A 14,550-nucleotide genomic window follows, 5' to 3' on the forward strand; every position below is an offset into this window, starting at 1 on the left:
GTGCATATTCAATGAATTCAGATTAGATTTAAAATTATGCTAGTCTCCATTTGAAATTTATGATTCCAGTGATAAAAGGAAAATAATGATCCAGTTAGGAACGTTTCAATGTTGTTACAGGTAGAGAAATGTGATCAATTACTCTCAGCAAAATCATGATGACACACATTCCTAACCTGAATACTCACAGAAATGTCAGATAGCTATGGTTACCTGCTTGTAATCCAAGGGTTAAGGAGAAAGTGCCAGGGTATCCTCAAAGCAATCTAGTGAGCTCTAGGTTGCATTATGTGGTGAGAGAATGAAGAAGACCCTCAGTGTCAATCTTGGGCTTCCACAGAAGCACACTAATGCTCCCTCTTCCCTGGCCCCACATGCACCATATTCGACACTGCATACACACAGGTATGCACATCATGTACATGTAGCAAAAGAAGTTAGTTCACCTGTATGAAAAGTTTGTCTATATGTTTAGTATGCCTAGAGGTAGGTTGTCTGTATGAGTCTTTCATTCATTCCCAGAATGTCATTCTCCCAAATTCTTGCATTTTGGTCTATGTAAAGTTTAACTATGAAAAGTTAATTATGTAAATAGTTTTCTTTTTGTAAAGAACTTTTTAAATTTATTTGCTACGAGAGAGAGAGAGAGAGAGAGAGAGAGAGAGAGAGAGAGAGAGGGAGAGAGAGAGAGAATGGGTGCCCCAGGGCCTCCAGCCACTGCAAATGAACTTCAGACGCATGTGCCCCCTTGTGCATCTGGATTATGTGGGTAATGGGGAATTGAACCTGGGTCCTTTGGCTTCCAGGCAAACACTTTAGCCACTAAGCCATCTCTCCAGCCCAATGTAAATAATTTTCATTAATGGTTATCACACTTGAATCATCTATCCCTGTCTATCGTGATAATTTTTCCATAACACAACATATATAGAATAGACAGACTATGTTAAAAATACTGATATTAATTTAACAAGCATGACAACACATTCCTAGGTTGGACATTATTTTTGTTCAATGAACATATTTGAATTATATTATAGACTTATAACAAAAATATTTTTAAAATTGATCAACTATGTTATTGCTAATAATCTGATGGCTAGTAGACAAAACTAGACAAGCTATTGTCTTGAAATAGTAAGGAAATTTCATTGAAAATATAGTCAAAAATGTAAGAAATATACAACAATACTTGCATGTATGCAGAAGTGGCCATATTTTCACAAACAATTTAACATAATTATCAGATATTCACTCTGACAAATGAGGTTGAATAAATTGTTGACAAAAATAGCAGTCATTGCTATTAAAAGCAAATATGATTTAATTATTTTTATTTACTTTATTGATAAAGTTGCTACTAAGATGTTTGTGTGGTTCATTTGAAATTTGAAAAACTTAGTAGTAATCTCTTAAAAGTTTATGAGAACTAGGGTACTCAGCAAATTTGCACAAACACAGAAAGATAATTGCTGCATGGTCTCACTCACCTGTAGTTCCTAACCTGGATCAGTCTGAGTTTAAACATTCCCTAGGCCCAGACAACAGGAAGGGAAGGGTTTGGGGGAGGAGAAGTATTGGGGGGGGGATAAAACTGAACCCAAAATGAACTGGTACTGTAGAAACATTTATCCTTGAAGATAGACTAAAGGGTTGAACCCTTCAGTGGAGCATAGGAGGAGCACCTGAAAAGAAAGGCCCTGGAGAGGGTGAAAGGAAAACCTAACCTTAAAAATCTCTCTCTCTCTCTCTTTTTTTCCCTTGTCTCTGGCCTGTAACTCCCAGTACCAGGATGTGTTTACCACCCACAATGAGCTGTTGATCAGAGAAATATACAAGTCCTCAAATCATGACAGACTTCTGTCAAAGTCCTTTATTACCTGCCTGAGGCAAAAGGTTGAATATACCATACAGTTGAAGATACCATATGCTGTTGGCATGGCATATGGAGAGACCTGGATAGATTCTGGAAGCCAGACTCCAGACAGTTGGCCTGTCAAGTGCTGTAAGGCATGAAATGAGCTACTGGGGGATAACAGGAGCAAGACCAGAGGAGATAACCTACCACTGGCATTTCAGCCTAGCCCCATCTGAAACCACAGAAGAATTGGGAAGATGAGCAAGAATGTAGTTTCCATGGTGAGCCTGATAATCAGCACCAGGGTGAAGGAGACAGACCCTAAGGACCCTCAACACCTATCAAAGCAGAGGTCAAAAGGCTCCTAAGAGCCCTTCACTGAAGTAGACTTAAAACACACCCAACTTAGCTCAGGGAATTTTGTGAAAGGGGGGGGGTGCAGCAAGATTGTAAGAGCTACAAGTTGGGACATCATGAGCAGAGCCATTGCCTCTCCCCAATAACTGCTGTTCCTGCAACACATAACCCACAATCTCCACGGGGATAACCTGGGACCCCAATGTGCAGGGTCCTTTTGGTAAGGGGGCAGAGATGAGGAAAAGAAGAGTACGCACATATGATGTTTCCATAATAAGTATGTGCATAATTAATAAAAGTATTTTTAAAATAACTGTACTTAATTAAACAGAACCACATTATACCTTTAGGAATTATTATACCAAGGAAACATTAACTAGTTTATATATATGTTACATTTAAAAATTGCCCCATTAAAAGAAATTAGAAAAGATTCAAATTGCAATGCTTTACTGAAAAACTTTTAAGTAATTTCTTTTCCTGAATTCTCATACATCTATTTTTATATTTATTTATTTTAACTTCTCCCACTCACTTCCAAATTCTCAATTATATGCGATACCCTGTTTTCTATCAACTTGTCCTTACCTCACAGGTTGAACATTGTCTCAATTCAAGAATTTAGGATTTTTTTTTCTCCAAATGTGCCAGATAATTTAAAAATGTTGTACTGAGAATTTGTCTATATGTTTAGTATGCCTAGAGGTAGGTTGCCTGCATGAGTCTTTCATTCATTCCCAAGATGTCATTCTCCCAAATTCTTGCATTTTGGTCTAATTGCTTATGATTCTGAAGCTTACTTTATGGACAGAGTGGGAGAATCATTAAGCACAATAGATGTTGATCCCTGTAAGATCAACTTTCACCTTGTGTAGAAAAGAGTCACACACACACCACAAATCTATCTTACTATCTTTAAAATTTAATCCTTTACCATTACATTTATTTTTAAATGCAAAGAAAAGTTATATATAATAAAACATCAACAAAATTAAAAGAGACCTGAAAAATGAAGAAAAAACATGGTATAATATTCGTTCTTAATTTGTTTTTAAATTTTTCTTGTTTATTTTATTTATTTGAGAGTGACAGACAGAGAGAGGAAGAAGCAGGTGGAGAGAGAAAAAGAAAAAATGGGTGCTCCAGGGCCTCCAGCCACTGCAAACAAACTCCAGATGCATGTGCCCCCTTGTGCATCTGGCTAACATGGGTCCTGGGGACTCGAGCCTTGAACCAGGGTCATTAGGCTTCACAGGCAAGCGCTTAACCACTAAGCCATCTTCCAGCCCTCGTTCTTAATTTTTAAATGTGTATCTTTTTTTGAAATTAATTAATTTATTTATTTGAGAGCGACAGACACAGAGAGAAAGACAGATAGAGGGAGAGAGAGGGAATGGGCATGCCAGGGCTTACAGCCTCTGCAAATGAACTCCACATGCATGTGCCCCCTTTTGCATCTGGCTAACGTGGGACCTGGGGAACCGAGCCTCGAACCAGGGTCCTCAGGCTTCACAGGCAAGCGCTTAACTGCTAAGCCATCTCTCCAGCCCTTAAATGTGTATCTTTTTAGTTTAAAGATTATGGTTTCACATAAGAATGGAGGATTAGTTTTGTAATCTCTGTACACAGGAATTTTGAGGCAGAAAAATTTCTGTTTCAGGCTATGCTGGGCTGCATAATGAGTATTAGGTCAACCTGGGCAATATATGAGAATCTGTCTCAAAAATTAAATAAATGATAACATTTGGTAAACTACCTTGCTTCTTATCAAAAAATAAGAATTCGAAAAAAGTCAATTACTCTAATTAGAAAAATGAAGTGAAGCATGTTAATGTTACAAATATACTGATTATCTCATATGCTGTTAAAACTAATTCAAACATTTTAATCAGTCTGGTCTCCCTCCTTAAGTGGAATCATGTCTTTGAGACCATAATTAATCACAACATTCTAATTTATAAATCTTTACAAAAGAAATAGATTTACCTAAGGGTGACCCTATGTTGTTTTAGTTAGTCCAAAATTGTGAATTCTTTAGTGTAAATGTATGTCTTTTAATAACCAATGCAACAGTTTACATTTTCTGTAAACACTTTTTGCTAAATAAGGGCTGCTAGGCATTTTGGAACAAAGTATAAGGCCATTGTGTTTGTTCGTGCAATTTTTTTTATTGTCACTCAGGCATCTCATCTCAGTAAGCAAAGGGAACATGCCCTTGGTTGGCTAATGTTCAGAGTATTGCATTGATACTCTGTGTACTATTTTCTGGCCAGTGCTTGGCCACTCACTATCCTTGCTAGAGGTATGAACAAGGTTTGAAAATAGCAATCAAAGTCATGAAAGATCATTTCACCAGTGATTCCTAGAGGCATTTGGATGAATATAAAATTTAAGTTGATAGTTCATTACCTCTATGATACTTTAAAGAAATCATTGCTTCTTCTAGCAAAAACTGAAGAGATAAAATTCTTCCTATATTTTTAAGATTGTTTAAAGGAAAATTATTTTAAATATTTTTACTTATTATTGATTTTTAAGTAGAGAGGGAGAGATAATATGAGCATGGCAGGGCCTCTTGTCATTGCAATAGAACTCTGGTGTGCTACTTTAAACATTTGGCTTTATATGGGTTGGTGGGAATTGAAATTCATCCTATACTGTCAAGCTTTACAGGTAAGTCACTTTAGCAACTGAGCAATCTCTCTATTTCTCCATTTCAAGACTTTGATGTTAAAAAAAAAACTCTATAAAGAAGTCTATTGCTTGAGTATGTGTGTCTGTGCACACACACGTGAGCACATGCATGTGTGCATGTGGATATACATGTTTTAATGAATGTGGGTGCATGTGTATTTGAATGTACATGGACACATATGTGTATATATAGGTGGAGGCAATTTGTTATGTAAGATATGTTCTTAGTTTGCTCTCTATTAACTGAAGTAAAATGTCTCAACTGAAGTGAGAGTTTGCTCATTTCAGAAGTCTAGCTTGGGGATTCCACTGTCTGCTCCCAGATTACAAGCAGGCATCAAGGGGGCTGCAAAGCCAATTTGGCATTTATGAAGATGTGAGGGATCTGAACTCCATTCCTCAGGCTTATGTGGCACGCAAGGGCTTTATCCTCTGAGCCATTTATTCATCATCCTATGTAGTATTATTTTTAATTTTAATTTTCTCATTATTATTTTGGCAATTGCTTCTTAAACTATTGATATTTGTATTATTCATTTCAACTTATTTTGAAAATAAATATCATCTGATGACATTGATTATCAGTTTCTCAGTCTATTTATTACAGGATATCAAAGTAGTGTATTATTCCCATTCAACAACATAACAATTGATCATTCTAATTACATCAATATTTAGAATTTTAAAATGATTTCATGCTTGTAAAATTAAAGACGGGTATGAATTTTGTATAATAAAACCAGAATTAAAGAAATTCTTCAGCTTCATATGATCCCATTGGTTGAATGACTTTTTAAGATCATGCGCTACTGAGGTTATGTTCAGGAAGTCATTTTCCATTCCTATATCATGGAAAGTACTTCCTAAATTTTCTTCCAGTAGTATTCGAGTTTCTGGTCTTATATTGAGGTCTTTGATCTATTCGGATTTGAGTGTAGTGCATAGTGAAATGTGTGGATGGAGTTTCAGTTTCCTACATGTGGTTATCCAGTTTGTCCAGCACCATATGTTGAAGATGCTTTGCAGCCTATATTGTTCGGGCTTTTGTTGAATATCAAGTAGCTATAGTTGCTTGACCCAAAGCCTGGGTCCTCAAGTCTGTTCCATTGGTCTATACTCCTATTTTTATGCAAGTACCATGCTGTTTTTATTACTAAGGCTTTGTAATATAGCTTTAGATCAGGTATAGTGATGCCTCCAGAGGTATTTCTTTTGCTGAAGATATGTTTGGATATGCGAGGCATCTGCCTTTCCATATGATATTTGAGATCATTTTATATATCTCTGTGAAGAAGGGATTTTTATTGGAATTGCATTAAATCTATATATTGCCTTTTGTAGGATTGTCATCTTCACAATGTTAATTCTGCCTATCCAGGAGCATGGGAAGTCTGTCCATTTTCTCAAGTCCTCCTCAATTTCTTTTGTGAGTGTTTTTATGTTTTCATTGTATAGATCTTTCACTTCCTTGGTTAACGTTATTCCACGGTATTTTGTTGTTGTTGTTGCTATTGAAAATGGGACTATGTCCTTTATTTCTTTCTCTGTATCTTTGTCATTTGCATATAAAAATGCTATTGATTTTTGTGCATTGATTTTGTATCCTGCTACTTTATTATAGGAGTTAATCACCTTCAGGAGTTTTGGGATGGAGTCTCTCGGGTCTCTTACATATACAATCATGTCATCAGCGAATAGAGCTAACTTAACTTCATCCTTTCCAAAAAGTATCCCTTTTATTTCCTTCTCCTGTCTTATTGCTTGAGCTAGGACTTCCAGTACTATATTAAAAAGCAGAGGTGAGAGAGGGCATCCCTATCTTGTTCCTGATCTCAATGGGAATTCCTCCAGTCTCTATCCATTAAGTATTATTTGGGCCTTTGGAGCTTTGTATGTTGCCTTTATTATATTAAGATATATACCAACTATGCCAATTCTCTCCAATGTTTTGATCATGAAGTAATGTTGTATCTTGTCAAAGGCATTTTCTGCATCTATCGAAATGATCATGTGGTTTTTATCTTTAACCTTTTTTATGTGCTGTATTACATTGACAAATTTTCATATGTTGAATCACTCTTGTGTTCCTGATATGAATCCCACCTGGTCAAGGTGGATGATGCTTTTAATGTGTTGTTGGATTCAGATTGCAAGGATTTTGTTCAGGATCTTTGCATCTAAGTTCATTAGGGAAATAGGCCAGTAGTTTTCTTTTCTTGTGGCATCTCTGCCTGCTTTTGGAATTAGGGTGATACTAGCTTCATAAAAGGATTTGGGTAGCTTTCCCTGTTCTTCAATTGTGTGGCACAGTTTAAGGAAGATTGGCTTAAGTTTTTCCATGAAGGTTTGATAGAATTCAGTTGAGAATCAATCTGGTCCTGGACTCTTTTTTTGGGGAGGATTTTTATTACTTTTTCAATCTCCATGTGTGTGATGGGTTCATTGAGGTGATTAATCTGCTCTGAAAACCGCAGTAGTTCATGATCTTAAACAGTCACTCAACCAATAATCATATGAAGCTGAAGAGTTTATTTACAGACAAGCATACAATAAGCACAGCCAATAGATTACCCACAGAATGGGAGAAAATATTTGCTGGTTATCCAACTGATAGAGGCGTATTCTCTAGAATCAACAAGAACTCAAAAATCTAAACAGAAGAAGTCAAACACCCAATCACAAAATGGAGCAAAGAGATGAACAGGCAGTTCACAGAGGAAAAACTACAAATGGCAAACACACCCCTAAGAAAATGTTCATCATCCCTAATCATCAGAGAAATACAAATTAAAACAACTATGAGATTCCACCTTACCCCAATAAGGATAGCAAACATCAAAAAATCAAACAGATTGTAATGGGGAGGTATATGATGGAGAATGGAATTTCAAATGGGAAAGTGTGGGGGTGGGGAGGGAGGGAATTACCATGGGATATATTTTATAATCATGGAAAATATTGATAAAAATTAAAAAAAAATCAAACAAAAATAAATGCTGGCATGGATGTGGAGAAGAAGGAACACTCATCCACTGTTGGTGGGAATGTAGGATGGTACAACCACTTTGCAAACAATATGGAGACTCCTGAAAAAGATGACAATAGAAATACCAACAGACCCAGTTATTCCCTTACTGGGCATCTTTCCTAAAACCTTGAAACCACAGGCCAGAGAGATTTGCTCAACCACGTTTGTAGTAGTTCAATTCGTAATAGCTAAGAGCTGGAATCAACCCAGATGTCCATCACTGGAAGAATGGATAACTAAGATATGGTATATCTGCACAATGGAATTCTATACAGCAGTAAGAAAAAATGACACAAAGAAATTTGAGGAAAAGTGGGTGAACTTGGAACAAATCATTCTCCATGAACTTACCCAATCACAGAAAAAAAATCACTACATAGTCTCACTCATCTACAGCACCTAACCTGAATCTACCCAAGATGCCTTACACACCCAGCAAGCATCTCATGGACTAGACAGTAGGAGGGATGGAGAGGGAGGGGAGAGCATTGTAGGGGTGGGAAACACTGATCTAGACCCAAATGGCAATGGTACCATAAAATTCTACTTCCTAAAATGCAGACCAAATGGTTGAACCTTCACCAGTCCCTTATAGGAAACAACTGAACCACAAGACACTGGAGAGTGTAGGATTAAGTCTAACCTAAATCCTCTACATCTTCCCTCCCTCCCTCTCTTTCTCCCCCCCCCTCCTCTCTAACTCCTATATATTAGTTACCTTTTTCCCTCATTTTCTTAGGGGACACTGACTTATAACTCCCAGTACCAGCCTGGGGCTATCACCCACAATGAGTTTTTATCAGAGAAACCTACAAGGTTTTCTAAAAGAATGACAGATTTATGTAATAGTACTTGATGACACACCAAATGTTAGTGGTAAGACCCTATTGCTGAAGACACCATATGCAGCTGACAGGTAAAATGAAATGGCATGGCTGGAAGACAGGAAAGAATCAGTCCCCAGACAGTCAGCACATCTAGTGCCAGAGGGTGCTACATGGGCAACTGGGGGAAATGACTAGTATCTGTCCAAGCAACTCATGGTCCAACCTACTTAGCAGCAAATAACCTGGTATGATGCCCACATGAGTGCAATAGTGGCACACAGCCATGGTGGGGAACCAACTGCTCTTGATTCGGCTAACTGATCCCCTCAGTGGTATGGGTCCCATAGCTGGAGCTGAGAAACAAGTCAGAACCATATCCAAACATAAGCCCACTCTCCAGTATCAAGCTACCATCAATCATGGGCTACAACAAGCCTACACCTATTAACCTCTATATTAAAAAACTAAGGGCTATCTCATTTGTCCTGGTGCTAACTTACTCTCCATTGGAGAATCTGTTTCTCTTTTTTTCAGATAGATGCAGATCCTAAGGAGGGAGCCATCCCATCATACCTCAAAAGGAGCCCCGGCTGAAGCTAAGGAAACTTGGCGAAACAAGCAAGGGTGCTGTTTTACTGATGAACTGGATTCCAGCACAAGGGGGAAGGAGACCAACACAGAGAAAAATCAATGCCTACCAATTCACAGAGCCAGAGCCCAGAGGCCTCCAACGCTTCATCACTGAAGCAGACCAAAAATGAACCCAACATGGCTCAGGGAAATTTTGATGAAGATGTGGCAGAAAAAATGCAGAGCCACATGTTGGATCATGATATACAGAGACATTTATTGTACCAATAACTGTGGGCTAACTCCACAATGCATGACCCATATACCTCAACAAGGAGGGGCCAATGGGGAGGGGTTGGGTCATGGATGAGCCTAATAATGGTACCAAACTGCCTGTACTTGCAGAATAGGAAACTGATAAAAAATATAAAGCCAGAATTATATTTTACATTGTCTATTTATAAGTTAATTACAATTCTTTTTATTAATTTTATATTTTACTTTTTATTTTTTTATTTTTTTATTTTTCAAGGTAAGGTCTCACACTAGTCCAGGCTGACCTGGAACTCACTATTAGTCTCAGGGTGGACTTGAACTCATGGGGATCCACCTACCTTTGCCTCCCAAGTGCTGGGATTAAAAGTGTGTGCCACTATGCTTAGCTTCTCATTACAATTCCTTTCTTCATTGATAATACATTGAGCATTTCATTCTCATCAAAACACAGTTTATTTTACTTGTTAGTTCATAATTAGAGTATCATGAGAACAGATAATCATATCTATCTATCTATCTATCTATCTATCTATGACATATATATGTGTCATATTTATTTATGTTTTACTAGTTTCTAACTTTTGTGATATACGAGTTGAAAGAAACAACTAAATCGCATTTGTTTCACATATTTAGTGACTAAAAATAAATAATAAAATAATTGAGTATAAACAGGAAGTGTTGTCTTGTTTATTAATTCCTAGATTTAACATTTCATAATTTAAGTCTTGTACTTAGCACTGCAACATGCACTTAATCTAATATCTGGGAAGGATTTATATACTCTAAATTCAAAATATTTCCAGTATAAATGACCCAAAATAATAAGTCCAAAATAATTATTCATTTTTTATTCTCCTTAGGTGTTTCATGATGTCATAACCTACAGAGTGGCAAACATCTCTCAAGTCTAAAAAAACAACAACAAAAAATAAATAAATAAATAAAAAACTGTATCTGGGTGTAGCTACTGCAGCCAGGATAAGAGGAGTATAAATTGGGGGAAGAGCAGTATGACACATGGATGAAGGAAGGTGACAAATTTATTTACCAACTTTACAATGCCAAAGAAGATTGGCACTCATGTAGAGCATCAAAGATAATACATATAACTGCTGATTTTAATAAACTCAATAAAATATTAAAGGAATGCAAGTATGAGGGCTGTAAGTTACATTCAGTATGCAGCATCTACAGAGATATAAGACCTCAATCTAAATACAGCGGCACAAAGTGTGTACTTGTACAGGTATCAGAAATTAAAATGTATTTTTATAGTATATTTCTAGGGGACTGTAAAACAAAGCAAGAGAGGAAGGATACATTTCTTCCACTGTCTCAACAAACAGTCTAAAAGTATTTGAACATTTGATCAGAACATAAGGAATTCTTGAACTCACAGAAGATGTTTCTTTTTTTTTTTTTTTTTTTTTTTTTTTTTTGAGTAGGGTCTTACTTTAATCCAAGCAGACCAGGAATTTACTATGTAGTCTCACGGTGGCCTCAAACGCACAGTGATCCTCCTACTTCTGCCTCCTGAGTACTGGGATTAGAGGTGTGTGCCATCATGCCTGGTCTACAGTAGATTTTTTATTTTTATTTTTTAGAAAGAGAGAGAGACAGAGACAGAGACACAGAGAGAGAATTGGTATGCCAGGACCTCAGCCATTGAAATTGAACTCAGATGCTTAGTAGGCATGTGTAACCTTATGCTTACCTTATCACTGAGCACTGGGTTTAAGTGGGATCTGGCGAGTTGAACATGGGTCATTAGGCTTTTCAAGACATCATCTTAACTGCTATGCCATCTCTCAACCCCATGTAAGTAAACACAATAAAGGAAAATAGAGGAAGACCTAGTATTCATTATTGAAATAGGATGAGTAGATAGAGATCACACTAGCTCATAATATATATTGTATAGACCTAAAATAAAGGAGTCCAAGGCTCCAAAACTAAAATAATAAAGAAAAGGTAATTATAATTACTCTAATTTCTTCAGTGCATGATACACACACACACAACACATGAACATATACCTGCATATTACATATATATATATATATATATATATATATATATATAAAAAACAAATGCATATGTTCATATGCATATATATATAACAAATGCAAATATTCATATGCATATATATATATGTATATATGTATATATATATATATATATATATATATATATATATATATCATCAGCTTTCATATCTACCAGGAATGAACTCACAGAGAAAGAAATTAAGAGAAACCTCCCATTTACTATAACTGTAAGAAAAAATAAATATCAGGCTGGAAAGATGGCTTAGTGGTTATGGCACTTGCCTGCAAAGTCAATAAATACCCCAGTTCAACTTTCTAGGATTCCCCATAAGTCAGATGCACAAAATGGCACATGCTTCTAGAGTTCATTTTCAGTGGCTGGAGGTCCTAGCATGTCAATTCTCTCCCTCCCTCTCTCTCTCTCTCTCTATTTCCCTCAAATAATTAAATAAATAAAATATATTTTAAAAAATATCTAGGAATAAACCTCATGAAATCTTAAAAATCTCACAGTACTCCAAGAAACTAAAAATATGATAGATAGGGTACTAGACAATACAAAGAGATTTAATGTTCCTGGATTGTCAGAATTAATATTGTGAAAATGGCTATAAAAAGTGATCAACAGATTCAATGCAATCCCTATCAAAATTCCAAATATGTTCTACAATGACCTAGAAAAGATAATCCAAGAATTCATATGGAAGCATAAAAAGCCACAAATAGCTAAAACAATCTCAAGGAGAAAAACTCCTCCCTCTGGGTCAGCATTCTCCCACACCCTTTCTCTATCTGCTTAATACACTCTAAACTCTTCACCGTAAGGAGATATCATTCAAATGACCACACATTGTAACCAAGAACAAGTGTAAAGAGATGAGTAGGGAGGAGGAAGAACACCTGTGACATATAGACATAAGGGAGGATGGTAGTGGAGGAGGGGAATTAGGGGCTAGAAGAGAGTAGGGAGAGAAGGTGGATGAGAATCACCTAAAACAAACAAAAGTCTGAGTGAATGATACTGAAATCTTTGTAGACTCATTAAGATGTTATGCTAAAAGGAAAAATAAAGCACATGAAAATGAGAAAAAAATATATATAACTTAAACTCAGCAGAAAAGATAAACAGAATAATGCAAATGTCTTGGCAGAACCCAGAAATGATAGAAAAATAAGGAAACGACAATAATAAAAGAAGGAGGTCTGGCTAGCAATGGGAACATGGCCAGAGATGAGTAACCCAAAGCATCAAGAGGAGACCTCACCCAAGGGCACTTCTAGTTCAGCCAGCTTCAGATCAGGTGTCTACAAGAGCCAGAGCCACCACATGTATTCGTGGTGCTGAGGTCTTGGAGCCATGTTTGGGAAGAGGAAAAAGAAGGTGAAGATCTCTGCCCTATCCAACTTTTGAGCACCATGTGGGCACACGGGCTTTGATCACACGATGAGAAATTCACAGTTCTGTCCAACAGACAGAGTATGATTGAGGAGTCGGCCAGCAGGCCCAAACCACTTGATGACCCTACCTGCATCACCTCCACGCAGCACGGACCCCTCGACCTCCATCCATCATGTGAGGCAGCAAAGGTGCCAAGGATGGGGGCCCTGAACGAATTTGAGAACATGTCCGTGACTCGCTCCAACTCACTGCGAAGAGACAGTCCACCTCCCCCTGATTATGCCCACCAGGAGAATAGGATGCCAAAAGAGTGGACCACCCAGGCCAGAGGAGCCTTGAAGAAGCCTGAAGGCAAATGCCCAGCCAAGGGCCACAGTAAGCCTGGCAGTGGCAATGGTGAGAGGCAGCGGTTGGGGTTGGAGAAGAGGCCTAAGTCTTCTAGAGAAGGCCCTGGAAGATCCCTGGAGTTTTCCCATGACAAACATCCCCTCTCTGGGCCTGAGGTCAGCACACCACAGCCTGCTAGTCTGACAGTGGAGCAAAACTGGCAGCTTGCAGGCCCTTTGACACATACCCATAGGCTAATAAGGTCCATCCACCCTGGGGTGCCCAGTGGGAGTCTCACAATGTTGCCCCCATTGGGCCATCAGCTGAGGTCTTGGTTGCTGCACAGTCCTCTTATTGACCTCCCACATAAGCCCATCGCACCCCCAGTCCTGGAATGCTAGGCTCCACACCTCTGAGCCCCAGCTGGTTCCTCCAGCCTGTGCCCTTGACATCCCTCTTCACCCCTCGCCCCTGGGACCACTGGCCATGGTCACCTCAGTGGTAGCCCCAGAGAGTGTCTCATGATCAATTCCTGGCTGCCCTGCAGCTAGTGGTGGATCCAGGGAACTCACACTCCTATGCAGACATCTTCAAGATCCACTAAGGCTCCACGGCATCGTGTGCATTGACACTGTGTGCAGCTTTGGCAGAGCTGGTGGCAGTCAAGAAGAGGAGGCTGGTACCTGGTCCTGAACCAAATATCCTGGGGTCACCTGCCCTGCAGAAGCCAGCAGGAGGCTGGCCTCCTCCCCCAGTCCAAGTGACACTCCATTGCACCATCATCCATAATGCTGGGGACTTTTGGGGACTGTACTACTAAAGTCTGTTGTAGATTTAGTGACTTTCAAAGCAACACAGGGATATGTGGAAGTGAAGTTCCCAAGGTCCTCTACCTTCTAGGGCAGGCTCCCTCCCCTGTGCTCTGTCCACAGGAAGGAAGATGGCCACCCATCACTAGAAATCTGCAGCAGGACCCACTGGAGAAGAAGTGGCACTATGAGGAAGGTGTGCTGTGTGTATGTATGTGTGTTTATGTACAAGTATGTGTGTGTGTCTATGTCTGTCTCTGTGTGTGTGTGCACGTTTGCACACACACACACACACACACACACACACACTTTAAAAGTCTAGCTACTCCATCTTTAGCCTACAAATGGGGGTGC

The 14,550-nt window shown here is 38.4% G+C and overlaps 1 pseudogene; it reads left to right on the forward strand.

Annotated features, from left to right (window-relative positions):
• The first annotated feature begins 13,018 nt into the window (after positions 1-13,018).
• On the forward strand, positions 13,019-13,991 carry LOC101598046 (annotated as a pseudogene).
• Positions 13,992-14,550: the final 559 nt, after the last annotated feature.

This window comes from Jaculus jaculus, chromosome 11 (genome assembly GCF_020740685.1).
Source record: "Jaculus jaculus isolate mJacJac1 chromosome 11, mJacJac1.mat.Y.cur, whole genome shotgun sequence".
Lineage (NCBI taxonomy): Eukaryota > Metazoa > Chordata > Mammalia > Rodentia > Dipodidae > Jaculus > Jaculus jaculus.